We start from the raw sequence: 11,935 nt of genomic DNA, 5'->3' as shown, positions 1-11,935 counted from the left end.
ACGGTGTTGTTGCTTCCAATATTCTCTTAGACAACCTCTGAGGCCCTCACAGAGCAGCTGTATTTGTACTGACATTAGATTACCCACAGGTGCACTCTGTTTAGTCATTAGCACTCATCGGGCAATGACTATAGATAACTGACTGCACTCAGATCAAAGGGGGCCGAATAATTATGCACACACCACTTTGCAGTTATTCATTTGTAAAAAAAATGTTTGGAATCCTGTATGATTTTTGTTCCACTTCTCACGTGTACACCACTTTGTGTTGGTCTTTCATGTGGAATTCCAATAAAATTGATTCATGTTTGTGGCAGTAATGTGACAAAATGTGGAAAACGTCAAGGGGGCCGAATACTTTTGCAACCCACTGTATGTAATTTAAGTAGAACAAGCATCTACTTTTATATGTGTTTTTTCCCTGGGAAAGTATGGCTGTCTCTGCTGCTTTAAAAACAAAAACAAAACAAAAATCAAAAAAACTAAGAAAAAGAGGAAAAAGAAAGTTTTGGCTGGAGTTGGGCTGCTTAGTTATGACTTAGAATAGTCTGTACACCAGGGACTAGGGACTTCACTAACCAGTTCTTTACAATGTGATACACATCATCCCATTCTTGCACACACGCTTAGCCAGAACTGCTATATTCAAAAAGTCAAAATTGGAAATACAGTTATAAAAATATAAAAACCCACCTCCAGTGCTCTGTGAGTCTCACTCGCTTGGGCTTATTACTTTGCAGTATTCTGCAGGGAGGGATTGAAGCACCGTAGTAACTCCCAGTTCTCAGCAGCTACACAATAATATTGCATTATTTCAGCTCAGAATCTTACCCATATAGCAAGTTTCTTGATTGTTCCAAAACTAAACCAAATAAATAAGAAGTTAAGCTATATAATGTTGATTCTTCCTATACATATAACGCTACAATACCAGGAATAATGTACTCCTTACCATACATTCTATGCACATAAAAGCCCATAAAAACATGACAGAAATGTGATGAATAGTTTATTACTTTAATAATAGTAATAGCCGGTTTAGTGACTTAAAAAAATGGTTATCTATTGGTGTATTTGGCTTTTAAATTTGATCAGGAACATCTTCTACATATGTGTGGCAGACTTACAATTGGCTCACTTCACTAAGACCTGTTCAGTAAAAAAAAAATATTAGGTTGCTAAAATATTTCATTTGCTATTTTAGACTTTCTTTCCAAATTCATAAAATGTTTCACACATTCGGTAATAGTTTGGTAATTTACCAAAAAGACAAATAACATTTATATTCGCTTTTCTCCTGGTGAACTCAAAGTGTTTGAGCTGCAGCCACTAGGGTGCGCTTAGTAAGCAGTGGCAGTATTAGGAAGTCTAGCCCAAGGAATGAATAGGTACAGGCTAACTGTACAGGAAGAGCCAAAATTCGAGACAGAGCCCTTTAAGTGGCATTATTGCGAATTAAGCGTTTTTTAGTTACTGTCATAAATGATTTTTGTAAGATAAGCAATGTTTAACATAGTTAAATTGGCTGGTCAAAACTAATCTGTACACTGATTAGTGTTGGGGCGAACACCTGGATGTTCGGGTTCGCGAACGTTCGCTGAACATGGCCGCGATGTTCGGGTGTTCGCGCCGAACTCCGAACATAATGGAAGTCAATGGGGACCCGAACTTTCGTGCTTTGTAAAGCCTCCTTACATGCTACATACCCCAAATTTACAGGATATGTGCACCTTGGGAGTGGGTACAAGAGGAAAAAAAATTAGCAAAAAGAGCTTATAGTTTTTGAGAAAATCGATTTTAAAGTTTCAAAGGGAAAACTGTCTTTTAAATGCGGGAAATGTCTGTTTTCTTTGCACAGGTAACATGCATTTTGCCGCCATGCAGTCATAAATGTAATAAAGATAAGAGGTTCCATAAACAGGGACCGGCAACGCTAACCCAGCAGCAGCACACGTGATGGAACAGGAGGAGGTGCAGGAGGAGAAGGCCACGCTTTCAGACACAACAACCCAGGCCTTGCATGAGGACAAGAAGCGTGCGGATAGCATGCATTTTGCCGCCATGCAGTCATAAATGTAATAAAGATAAGAGGTTCCATAAACAGGGACCGGCAACGCTAACCCAGCAGCAGCACACGTGATGGAACAGGAGGAGGCGCAGGAGGAGAAGGCCACGCTTTCAGACACAACAACCCAGGCCTTGCATGAGGACAAGAAGCGTGCGGATAGCATGCATTTTGCCGCCATGCAGTCATAAATGTAATAAAGATAAGAGGTTCCATAAACAGGGACCGGCAACGCTAACCCAGCAGCAGCACACGTGATGGAACAGGAGGAGGCGCAGGAGGAGAAGGCCACGCTTTCAGACACAACAACCCAGGCCTTGCATGAGGACAAGAAGCGTGCGGATAGCATGCTTTTTACCGCCATGCAGTCATAAATGTAATACAGATAAGAGGTTCAATAAACAGGGACCGGAAACGCTAACCCATCACAGATGGTCATTGTTCATGTTACTTGGTTGGGGTCCAGGAATGTTGCATAGTCGTTTCCAATCCAGGATTGATTCATTTTAATTTGAGTCAGACGGTCTGCATCTTCTGTGGAGAGGCGGATACGCCGATCAGCGTTCTGACATAACGCTGGCTGCCGGGCAAGCCAGCACCTCTATTGCGTACATTGCCAGTTCGTGCCAGGTGTCTAGCTTCGATACCCAATAGTTGAAGGGTGCAGATGGATTGTTCAACACAGCTACGCCATCTGACATGTAGTCCTTGACCATCTTCTCCAGGCGATCGGTGTTGGAGGTGGATCTGCACGCTTGCTGTTCTGTGGGCTGCTGCATGGGTGTCAGAAAATTTTCCCACTCCAAGCACACTGCCGATACCATTCCCTTTTGGGCACTAGCTGCGGCTTGTGTTGTTTGCTGCCCTCCTGGTCGTCCTGGGTTTGCGGAAGTCAGTCTGTCGGCGTACAACTGGCTAGAGGAGGGGGAGGATGTCAATCTCCTCTCTAAAGTCTCCACAAGGGCCTGCTGGTATTCTTCCATTTTGACCTGTCTGGCTCTTTCTTCAAGCAGTTTTGGAACATTGTGTTTGTACCGTGGATCCAGGAGGGTATAAACCCAGTAATTGGTGTTGTCCAGAATGCGCACAATGCGTGGGTCGCGTTCAATGCAGTCTAGCATGAATTGAGCCATGTGTGCCAGAGTCCTGCCAGAATCCTCATCATCCTCTTGTGAGCGTTGTGATAGTTGTTGTGATGCATCATAGTCGTCACCTTCTTCCTGGTCTGCTTCTGCTGACCATTCGCGCTGATTTGTGGAAGTCCAACGTGCACCGCTCTGGCCCTCGTCAGTGCTGGCATGAAATTCCTGCTCCAACTCCAGCTGTTCCTCCTCCTCTTCTTCGTCATAGCTGCTGGGGCCAGCGTTTCCTGAGGCGGATGGCCTGATGTTGGTACCATCACGCTGATCATTTTCTCCTTCAGATTCCCCCAGTTGCATCATGACAGCTGTTTCCTTGATTTTCAACATTGACTTCTTCAGTAAACACAGCAGTGGTATGGTAATGCTGACTGAAGAGTTGTCACTGCTCACAAGCAACGTGGATTGCTCAAAATTTTGGAGGACTTGGCAGAGGTCCAACATGTTGAGAGGTTGTTAATATGTTTCCCCCTGCTCAGGCGGGTCTTGCACACCTTGCAAATCACCATCCTCACTGCAGTCTTCAAAGAAAGGCCAGACTTTGGAGCACCTGCCTTGCTGGCGATTTCTGTTTGCGCCTCTTTTGCATCTCACTTGAACTTCCACGCTTGTGGTGCCTGAAATTTCGCGCCGCCTATCTTGTGGCACAAGGCGAACTCGTGCAGCAGTGGGTTCTTCAACAGACTCATCTGTGCTGCTACGACGGCGATGTTCTCCTTCACATACAAAATCTGGGTCTCTGTCAACATTGTCCATACCCTCCTCCTCTTCCATCTCCTCAAACTCGTCATATGTGATTGTGGGCCGCCGCCGTGGAGTAGAGCTCCCCACAACAACCTCTGCGCAGCACACTCCAACGTCGTCTTCCAGATCTTCTCGGCCAACCTCCTGCAATTGAAACCCCTCCTGCCCAACTTGCTCTGGGATTTGGGTTTCAAAGTCCTCCTCAGACTCGCCTTGCATTTCAGTGCGCGGTGCATTTCCCACAGTCAATGGTTGTGAATCCGGGCACAAAATTTCTGGCTGTTCCATTGACCTTTGAAAGGTGGAAGTTTGTTGGGCTGGGAATAGCTCCTGCGAATACCCCATTGTGTCCTGAGGAAATTCTTCGGACTGGTTATTTGGCAGTTGTGTGCGTGGTGTCACTGCCGGTTGTGTCGGCTTTGTGCCCACTGGCTCCTTGTAACTGGCTGAGGACTCGGACCTCGTGTGTGATGTGCTGGTGCTGCTTAACCCACTGCTGGACGCTTGAGAGGTCATCCAATTAATTATCTGGTCCTGTTCTTTTGGATTTGTGAGGGTTGATTTCCTGGACAACATGGGCGGTATTGAGTGGGTTTTCTTCGGTGCTCTACTGTGGCCTGTACGTGAACCGTCAGGGGGGACACCTCTTCCCTTACCCCTCCCTCTGTCACAGGATTTCTTCTTTATTTCACTTATCCTTAAAGTACACGCTGACTGGCAGCAGTACAGTGGCAGTACAGAAATGCTATACAGTGGCGGGTGAGCGGTGTACTACTGTTCCCAGCAGAGACACAGAGTGGCAGTAAACACAATGCTATAAAGTGTGGGTGAGCGGTGTACTACTGTTCCCAGCAGCGACACAGAGCACAATGCTATACAGGGTGAGCGGTGTACTACTGTTCCCAGCAGACACACAGAGTGGCAGTAAACCCAATGCTATATAGTGTGGGTGAGCGGTGTACTACTGTTCCCAGCAGCGACACAGAGCACAAAGCTATACAGGGTGAGCGGTGTACTACTGTTCCCAGCAGCGACACATAATGGCAGTAAACACAATGCTATATAGTGTGGGTGAGCGGTGTACTACTGTTCCCAGCAGCGACACAGAGCACAATGCTATACAGGGTAAGCGGTGTACTACTGTTCCCAGCAGAGACACAGAGTGGCAGTAAACACAATGCTATAAAGTGTGGGTGAGCGGTGTACTACTGTTCCCAGCAGCGACACAGAGCACAATGCTATACAGGGTGAGCGGTGTACTACTGTTCCCAGCAGACACACAGAGTGGCAGTAAACACAATGCTATATAGTGTGGGTGAGCGGTGTACTACTGTTCCCAGCAGCGACACAGAGCACAATGCTATACAGGGTGAGCGGTGTACTACTGTTCCCAGCAGAGACACATAGTGGCAGTAAACACAATGCTATATAGTGTGGGTGAGCGGTGTACTACTGTTCCCAGCAGCGACACAGAGCACAATGCTATACAGGGTGAGCGGTGTACTACTGTTCCCAGCAGACACACAGAGTGGCAGTAAACACAATTCTATATAGTGTGGGTGAGCGGTGTACTACTGTTCCCAGCAGCGACACAGAGCACAATGCTATACAGGGTGAGCGGTGTACTACTGTTCCCAGCAGACACTCAGAGTGGCAGTAAACACAATGCTATATAGTGTGGGTGAGCGGTGTACTACTATTCCCAGCAGCGACAGAAAGCACAATGCTATACAGGGTGAGCGGTGTACTACTGTTCCCAGCAGCGACACATAATGGCAGTAAACACAATGCTATATAGTGTGGGTGAGCGGTGTACTACTGTTCCCAGCAGCGACACAGAGCACAATGCTATACAGGGTAAGCGGTGTACTACTGTTCCCAGCAGAGACACAGAGTGGCAGTAAACACAATGCTATAAAGTGTGGGTGAGCGGTGTACTACTGTTCCCAGCAGCGACACAGAGCACAATGCTATACAGGGTGAGCGGTGTACTACTGTTCCCAGCAGACACACAGAGTGGCAGTAAACACAATGCTATATAGTGTGGGTGAGCGGTGTACTACTGTTCCCAGCAGCGACACAGAGCACAATGCTATACAGGGTGAGCGGTGTACTACTGTTCCCAGCAGAGACACATAGTGGCAGTAAACACAATGCTATATAGTGTGGGTGAGCGGTGTACTACTGTTCCCAGCAGCGACACAGAGCACAATGCTATACAGGGTGAGCGGTGTACTACTGTTCCCAGCAGACACACAGAGTGGCAGTAAACACAATTCTATATAGTGTGGGTGAGCGGTGTACTACTGTTCCCAGCAGCGACACAGAGCACAATGCTATACAGGGTGAGCGGTGTACTACTGTTCCCAGCAGACACTCAGAGTGGCAGTAAACACAATGCTATATAGTGTGGGTGAGTGGTGTACTACTATTCCCAGCAGCGACAGAAAGCAAAATGCTATACAGGGTGAGCGGTGTACTACTGTTCCCAGCAGACACACAGAGTGGCAGTAAACACAATTCTATATAGTGTGGGTGAGCGGTGTACTACTGTTCCCAGCAGACACACAGAGTGGCAGTAAACACAATGCTATATAGTGTGGGTGAGCGGTGTACTACTGTTCCCAGCAGAGATACAGAGTGGCAGTAAACACAATGCTATATAGTGTGGGTGAGCGGTGTACTACTGTTCCCAGCAGCGACACAGAGCAAAATGCTATACAGGGTGAGCGGTGTACTACTGTTCCCAGCAGACACACAGAGTGGCAGTAAACACAATTCTATATAGTGTGGGTGAGCGGTGTACTACTGTTCCCAGCAGCGACACAGAGCACAATGCTATACAGGGTGAGCGGTGTACTACTGTTCCCAGCAGACACACAGAGTGGCAGTAAACACAATGCTATATAGTGTGGGTGAGCGGTGTACTACTGTTCCCAGCAGAGATACAGAGTGGCAGTAAACACAATGCTATATAGTGTGGGTGAGCGGTGTACTACTGTTCCCAGCAGCGACACAGAGCAAAATGCTATACAGGGTGAGCGGTGTACTACTGTTCCCAGCAGACACACAGAGTGGCAGTAAACACAATTCTATATAGTGTGGGAGAGCGGTGTACTACTGTTCCCAGCAGCGACACAGAGCACAATGCTATACAGGGTGAGCGGTGTACTACTGTTCCCAGCAGACACTCAGAGTGGCAGTAAACACAATGCTATATAGTGTGGGTGAGTGGTGTACTACTATTCCCAGCAGCGACAGAAAGCAAAATGCTATACAGGGTGAGCGGTGTACTACTGTTCCCAGCAGACACACAGAGTGGCAGTAAACACAATTCTATATAGTGTGGGTGAGCGGTGTACTACTGTTCCCAGCAGACACACAGAGTGGCAGTAAACACAATGCTATATAGTGTGGGTGAGCGGTGTACTACTGTTCCCAGCAGAGATACAGAGTGGCAGTAAACACAATGCTATATAGTGTGGGTGAGCGGTGTACTACTGTTCCCAGCAGACACACAGTGGCAGTAAACACAATGCTATATAGTGTGGGTGAGCGGTGTACTACTGTTCCCAGCAGCGACACAGAGCACAATGCTATACAGGGTGAGCGGTGTACTACTGTTCCCAGCAGAGACACAGAGTGAAGATAAACCCAATGCTATATAGTGTGGGTGAGCGGTGTACTACTATTCCCAGCAGCGACACAAAGCACAATGCTATACAGGGTGAGCGGTGTACTACTGTTCCCAGCAGACACACAGAGTGGCAGTAAACACAATGCTATATAGTGTGGGTGAGCGGTGTACTACTGTTCCCAGCAGCGACACAGAGCACAATGCTATACAGGGTGAGCGGTGTACTACTGTTCCCAGCAGCGACACAGAGCACAATGCTATACAGGGTGAGCGGTGTACTACTGTTCCCAGCAGAGACACAGAGTGGCAGTAAACACAATGCTATATAGTGTGGGTGAGCGGTGTACTACTATTTCCAGCAGCGACACAGAGCACAATGCTATACAGGGTGAGCGGTGTACTACTGTTCCCAGCAGACACACAGAGTGGCAGTAAACACAATGCTATATAGTGTGGGTGAGCGGTGTACTACTATTCCCAGCAGCGACACAATGACCGGGGGACCCTGGCTAGCCTGGCTGGAGAGAGAACTACCCTGCCTGCCTACCCAAAGCTAAACCCACAGACAAATGGCGGAGAAATGACGTGGATCGGGTATTTATTTACCCGAACCACGTGACCCGTTCGGCCAATTAGAGCGCGTTCGTGTCCGAACCACGTGACCCGTTTGGCCAATCACAGCGCTAGCCGAACGTTCGGGTAACATTCGACCATGCGCTCTTAGTTCGGCCATATGGCCGAACAGTTTGGCCGAACACCATTAGGTGTTCGGCCGAACTCGAACATCACCCGAACAGGGTGATGTTCTGCAGAACCCGAACAGTGGCGAACACTGTTCGCCCAACACTAACACTGATATCACTGAGGTGAGAATCTTCTCACCAGCTGAGTTACCAACGTCCAGCTAACTTTTAGGCTGGTTTCACAGTGGGACGTTAAAGTCCCACGTTACAGCAGCCAGTAACGCAGCCTAACTCACAGCACTGTAAAATCAATGTGCTGTTGACAGTGCACACGTTGCGTTAGGGTATAACGCTGCACGTTAAATGAAAGTGCAGCATGCTGTAGGTTATACCCCTATAGAGCTGCGTTATATTGTTTGCACATGCTTAGTGACTAGCCACATGGCTAATTAACATTCACTGCACTGTGGTTACTCATGGTGTGACTCGTAGTGTTGTCCGGATCATGAATGGATCTTTTTTGTGAGTCGAATCATCCGGATCATCACAATGAAAGATTCGGTTCACAGTGGATGTCTGTCTGGAAGAAACAGGAACATACAGAATGTACAGTGCAGGGAAAGTCCTGTCCTGCTAGTCATTTCACCCAGTCTGCTTCCCTAGTAAAAGGATTCAAATGATTCGGTTCAAAGATCCGGATATTTTCAACGATCCGATTCGAATGATCCAAATCCTTAAAAAGATCCGGACTTCCCATCACTATCCTGGGGCGGCTGCTTTGAGAGCCGCATAACGTGGCTCAATCTGACGTCCAACATCAACACCACCATGCGTTGCGTTAGGGGCACGTTATGCGTCCATAACGTCCCCTAAAACGCAACGTCTTGGTGGGAAAGAGGCCTTACTGATGTGATTACAACTGTAGCAGGCTCATCTGGCTGTTATGTCACTCCCTCCCCCCTTCATGTGAGGCTGAGATGGCAATCTCCTACCTCCCATGCTGCTGGCTGTAGCTCTGTGAGTAACACTGATGCAGGCACAGCCCTTAACACCTAATAGCTGGCTCTGCTCCTTGATCTTTATATGTTTGCAGGGGACCCAGAGATCAGAGTTACTCACAGAGCTACAACCAGCGACACTGGCAGGTAGGAGCCTCACACAGAGTGTGGGAGGGATTGACATAGCCATATATGAGCCTACTACAGTTGTAATCACGTAGATAGCTGGACGTCGGTAACTCAACTCGTGAGGAGATTCTTACCTCATATCAGTGCGCAGATTAGTTTTGACCAGCCAATTTAACTATTTTAAACATTGCTTATCTTGCAAAAATCATTTATGACAGTAACTGGAAACCGCCTAATTCGCAATAGTGCCCCGTTAAAGCGGATCCGAGATGAAAAACTATAACAAGTAACTAGTCTATATATCTTATCTAAAGTTTAGATAGTTTTTACAGCAAATCTAGCTGCAAACAGCTTCAACAGAATATGATTATTTCTTCCTGTGATACGACAGCAGCCCTGTTGTTTGTAAACATTACACAAAGGCAGGCTTATCTGTATCTTAAGCACTCAGCCTGTAAAAAAAACCTAATCCCCCCTCCTCCCTCCTTCCCTCTGAAATCTCTGGCTAGTAATACCTCACCCTCCTCCTGCCCAGACTGAGCTCCCATGAACCCTTGCTACTTTCTGAAAATGCCAAGGCTCTCTGAAAAGCTGTGGGCAAGGCTTGTTTAGATTATAGGGAATTAGAGTATTAAAAGAAAAACAAAAAAGTATTTGGCTTGAGGAATGCCCTATAAACAATAGGAAAGGAACACAATTATGCAATGAGTAAAAGTTAATTTCGGATCCACTTTAACCAGTATTCTTTAAAATGTAGATGTCTAAGTAACCAGCTGTGGAGTAGGTCTCAGAAGCAAGCTGTGTTCTCCTATGGTGAGGTTCTCCCACTTCTTCAGTTGTGATGTTTCTTTCAGTGGTTTGTCTAAGGGCTCGTTTCCACTATAGCGAATCCGCATGCGGGCACTGCATGCGGATTCGCATAGTCAATGTAAGTGGATGGGGCTGTTTCCACTTGTGCGGGGTCGGGAGCGTTTTTCGGTGCGGCAGGAATCTGCACAGCAGAGCCGTCAGATTTCGCGTGCGGGAGGAATGCGGGCGAATCGCCACTAATGCATTTAATAGGGAAATCGCATGCGGCTTTGTTATGCGGATTTCCCCGCGATTTCGCGTGCGATTTCGCATGGTTTGCTATGGAGCTTTACTCAGGCAGTGACATGGTTAAATTCGCCTGGCTCCTTGCCATGCGAAATCGCGGCTAAATCCGCATGCGGAAACGCAGCCGCATGCGATTTCTTCTGAGGTGGAATCCAGGCGATTCCGTACCGCAACAGTGGAAACGAGCCCTTAAAAGGAGCTGTTCCTTTGAAAGAGCTGCTTGTGACAGTAAAAGGCATTCCCAGCATCCCTTTAGATCTGCATGCATGCCACTAAAGGGCCGTCTCTCTGTATCAGTCTATAGAATTGAACATCTAAAGGGATACAGGGCAGATATTTGAATGTTCACTGCTCCTGCACCTTGTGTTGTTTTTTTTTACTTTCTGCTGTACCTCCCAGCGCCATCAATACAGTAAAGAGTAGGACAAGGTGGCTCCTCCTATTAGCTGTCTAATTTGCCTGTCAAACAAAAATCACTCACTATATTGCGGGGTTAAGTTTGCGCCCTGCCTTCATAGAAATGCATGGCATCTGCATTGCTGCGCTGACCCCATTCAATTACATATATCGGGACAGTATAGTTTTGCTTCAGAAATGCATGCAGCAGTGTGTTGTCAAAAGCTCATAAATGTGCTCATCAGAAAGTGCTGTCTACGCACTGATGTCTGATGCCTGTGCGTATTGCACACTTATAGTGATCCCAATAGGGTCCCAATAGCCCTGGATATTATCTGAAGCACAGGTTTTGTCTTCCCAGGTATTGGGTACTTCAGTGATAGCATTGATGATTTTTTCTGCATTTCCAAGGCGGCTATCACGATCTTCAAGTGGACTGATAGTGAATTAAGACCCAGCCCCCTTTCTTTTCCCATTGATAGTGTATTAAGGTAATTAAACATTGATAAGTGCTTGTGTATTCAATAAAATTGGTTAAATTCAATGTTTTTTGTCTTACCCAAAATCAATCTATTGAACTTTTGTACAGGTTGTGGTGAGAACCCGAGATAACCCAAGGCCAAAATTGATTAAAGAAACATACTTACCTTTGGAGAGGCTACTAATGAGGGTTTTCTCTGGTCCCCCAGCTCGAGTTGGGTACACTTTAAGATTTTTAGTAGAGTTACATCCAAGGGAAACCTCACTATCCATAAAGTGATCCCTTGATGAATTGTGCAGAAAGCAAAATACTGAAAATCACTTACTTTTGTGAGTCTTTCATTATAAGGACATTATAGGGACAACCATGCTTAGTTGTAGATGACATCACAGTCCTGTAAAACAAACTTGACATTTTTCCCAGACAGAAGTTTCAGAGAAGTTTTTAGCAAATGAAAACTGTTCTTGACAAATATATATTGTTTATATTGATGGCAATATAGTGATCACTTATACAAGCAGATGTCATATGAAGATGGTAGACGTCCTTCAAGTAAAAAAACTGATGA

This window comes from Hyperolius riggenbachi, chromosome 3, assembly GCF_040937935.1.
Source record: "Hyperolius riggenbachi isolate aHypRig1 chromosome 3, aHypRig1.pri, whole genome shotgun sequence".
In the NCBI taxonomy this organism is placed as follows: Eukaryota; Metazoa; Chordata; class Amphibia; order Anura; family Hyperoliidae; genus Hyperolius; species Hyperolius riggenbachi.
Note: the sequence above shows the minus strand (reverse complement) of the source record.